This window comes from Rousettus aegyptiacus, unplaced genomic scaffold (assembly GCF_014176215.1).
Source record: "Rousettus aegyptiacus isolate mRouAeg1 unplaced genomic scaffold, mRouAeg1.p scaffold_m13_p_1, whole genome shotgun sequence".
In the NCBI taxonomy this organism is placed as follows: domain Eukaryota; kingdom Metazoa; phylum Chordata; class Mammalia; order Chiroptera; family Pteropodidae; genus Rousettus; species Rousettus aegyptiacus.
In genome coordinates, this window is record NW_023416284.1 from 72,775,778 (window position 1) to 72,779,694 (window position 3,917).

The following is a 3,917-nucleotide window of genomic DNA, read 5'->3' on the forward strand; positions in this document are numbered from 1 at the left end:
TAATCAATTGAGAGACAGGAGTCTATTTTACCAGGCCATTTAGATACACATATACAAGAGTTACATTTTACTACCTTTGTGCCTTCAATAATGACTAATATAAGTATACATACAAGATTCGCATTATAGATGTATGATTTCTGTTTCAACAAACCAAATCAGGCAGCGATTTAAACATTTTCTAGTAATTTTAGTATTTTTATTCAATATTATTTTATAAATTCTACTAAAGCCAGTTCCATTCACAAATATTTAAAATCATCCTACCCTTTTTTACGAGCTATTGGGTCTTCTTTATTTTATATAATATAACATTTCCCTACTAAGTTAATATATCATATAATGCTAAGGTTTGCAATAGATATAGCTAAATGATTCTTCCAATTAGTGTTGTCCTGACCCACTGCTAGTCAATTTTAAAATGTTCCTGTAAAGGTATAAAGGAGATACCTTGTTATATTGAATTTCACATAGTTAGCAAAGGATAATATATTAAAATTCAGCTCTTAAAGTTTTTTGCCTCAAATCCTCCTTTAACTCATGTGTTAGATTTTATCTTTTATGTTATCTGTGTCCTTGTTTAAATTATATGCAAACCTAGTGCAGAGCTCCAATTTCTCCAGAGGCATTTGGATTAATATAAATATCCATTAACTCAGTGGTATACAAATATAGGATTCCCAAAGCCAGTTAAGAATGCTATAAAGTACAATCAGATAATAGAAAAATAAAGTCCAAAATTAAAACAATAATAGAAAATGTCAGATGTCACTCTACTGAACAATTCCTAGAAATCTAACATGAAAACTTTTCCATAGGTTAATTTCCAGATTACCTGAGTTCTGCTGAATCTTTTCAGGACTAAATCTCCTTCAGTAGGGAATGTCAGTTAACAGGTAAGATAACTGCTTTCTTAAATGAGTAAGCATTCTATACCCTTCCATGCTTTTCCTTTCTACGAGTAGTGGAGAAAGTGCCTGGTGCTCTTCAGATAGGAAAATGTGGCCCTGGTGCCCAGCAGGTGACCTTTTAGTCATAAGTTAGCAAACTTTAGAAAGGCTATCTAAAAGGAGTACTTTCAACAAACATTTGAAATGTGGTATTCATCGACAAAGTATTTCGAATTTATATAAGGTTTTATTAGTCACTATTCCCTAGGAGAGGAATAACGAGGATCTACCAAGGGGTTATGGTATTGTCCAGGAGAGTAAAACATTAATAATTTGATTAGCTGAGACTTAGAATATTTAGTCCATGTGATCAGAAGTTTTGTTGATTGTGGAGGGCTGATATCCTCATTAAGCCTTTGAGTTATATTCAGTCCTACTAACAAAAAAACCTTCAACAAATTTAATCCTCATCTATTTAATGTATTTTATTAAAATATTTTAGTTTTCTATCTTAACAAATATAACCTTCCCAGTACTTAAATTACTTTGATAAAGGTGCTATACTTATCAATACTAGGGCAAACCTTATAAATGTAGTGAACCTTAGGTTTTCTTAAATGTTCCAACATTGTCTATAAACATGGTAAGTGTTCCGCTTTAAAATTACAAGTGTAATTATGATGAAAACTATTACTTATCCCCTAACATATATTTTTCCTTTCTTCCATAGTAATAGAGAATTTGATTTTTATCAGGGCACATCATCTCCTACAAAACAGACTACATTTTCCAACCTCTCTTGTACTTAAGTGTGGCCTTATGACCAAGTTCTTTCCACAAGTATTGTTGTAGACTACATTATGTGCCCACCCTCAAATTTATATGTTGGAGTCCTCACCCCCAGGAAACTTTCTTAAAGGTAAGGGACATGCCCCTGTTCTCTCTCCTTCCTGGTTCATTCTGGATATCTGAATGTAATGGATGCTATCTTGTTCCCTATGTGACCTTGGGAATAATAAAGAGCACAGCAACATGATAGAAGGAGCCAGAGTCTCTGCCACTCATTGTGGCGCTCATCCCAGTCCTGGCAGAATGGTTTCTGGGCTTCTTGACTGCAAGAGAGAAATAAGCTCACTTCTTGTTTAAGTCGTTATTTTTTTTTTTATTTTTCTACTTTGTACAACCTCATCCCAACAGATATACTAATATGTATTTGAAGTTGGAGTTACAAAATCATATATCCTTAAAAATTAAAAATACCTAAATACCATGTATCTACAGATTCTCACTTAGTTTAAAACATTAATTAATACTATGTGTTTGATTCTCAGGAACATTTTATTTTATTTTTATTATAAAACTTGATAAAAATAGTATTTCAAATGATACAGTTATCAGAAGTACAGTTATTAAAAGTGACACTTTACTTGGCGACTCCAGCATCTTCAGCTTTCTGCGCCTGGTCCAATCTGGCAGCTCCATCTTCTGCAGGGCTCTTCCCATCCTTGCCAGAACCAGCTTTGCCATTTTCCCCTTAGAGTACCTTTTCTTCCTTCTTCACAGGTTTTTGTTTTGTTTTGTTTTGTTTTGGCTTAATTTGGCTTGGGCTCTGGCTTTGGAGGTGAGGTTTAGCAGATAACCTTATAGATCTTCTCTGTGCTTCATCCTTCACTGTGGCTTAATCTCCTTTAGCATCCCTTTCAGTTTTTGTCTAGGGCATGGTGATGATGGCGGCTGGAGGACAGCAGCCAGATGTAGGTGCTGGATGCAGGGATGCAGCAGTGGACAGGCTTTGGTTGGTCGTTCTTACTTCTTCTTTCTACTTTCTACTGCAACTCTTAAACGTGTTAAACATCACGAGTTAATATCTTTTAAACATCACAAATTAACATATTTTAACACATTTAAACTTCTCAATTACTTCTAAATAGTGATTTCTAAATACGTTTATTCACTTGAATCCTATGGAAACTATAGATCCTATACAATATCAGGGGCTACTTTCCAATGTAATATTTTGGATAGCTTCCCAAATTGCCTGAGGTTGCACAACAACCATCAATATTGGCCAAGGACTTGTCAGCATTGTTGTCGGTGACCGTGATGGAAACTGCTGAGCTGTATTCATGGTCTGTAACGGGGAAGTGAGAACTTAAAGTGTTGACTGTGTCCACCACAAAAGAAAGTCGACTAAGTATTTTGTCATCAAAAAAGAATTTTTTTCAGGAAAAAGAAAGGTTTGCAATTCAGTACATGCAGCCATTACAAGCCATTTGCACAAAGAAGCACAAGTAGAAGCAGAAAGCCCTTTACAGAGAAGGGAAAAGGAAATTAAGGAAAGGGGCTGTTACGGCTACAGAGTTCAGTCATAGACACAGAGTTCTCTCTGTAGGGTTGTCCATACCAACATAGGGGGTGAGAGCTGCTCTTGATTTGTGTCTGGGTTAAGGTCTCTATCATAAATTTTGACAATTAAGAAGCCTTGTGTGCCCCCGTGTTGTAGGAATATCTGTATACCCATGGAAGTCTACAGTTCCCATTCAGATTGATTCCTTGATTCAATGATTTTCTCTCAAGACCTTTAAATGTCTTTTCTGGCCAATTTTAAAGATCTTTTAACTTAATGGAATCTTGAAATGTTTTCATAAACTTCATGCCTCTTATGACCATGCTGCTCTTAGTTATTGAAATGGTAGCTAGTCGAATTTGAAATTCCTCTCATGGCTTTATCTGACTAATGAGTCCCAATTTACAAGGTCATTCTGCCAACAGGACACACCTGGGTTTGAGACTCAGCTTTACCACTTGTTAACTGTGGGATGCTAGACAACTTCTGCATCTGTTCTGAGCCTCTGTTTTCTCATACAAAAATGCAGAAAACATACATATTCCAAGGGGTTTACTGAGAGAATTAAATAATATAAAGTATATATAGTCTTTATCACTTTGCCTAGAACATAGCATTTAATAAATGGTTAGCTGTAACCATTGATTAACCAGATGGATTAATGAGTAGTATAAAAATGT

The 3,917-nt window shown here is 35.1% G+C and overlaps 1 pseudogene; it reads right to left on the reverse strand.

Annotated features, from left to right (window-relative positions):
- Window positions 1-2,209: 2,209 nt before the first annotated feature.
- LOC107497679 lies at window positions 2,210-2,610 on the reverse strand (annotated as a pseudogene).
- Window positions 2,611-3,917: the final 1,307 nt, after the last annotated feature.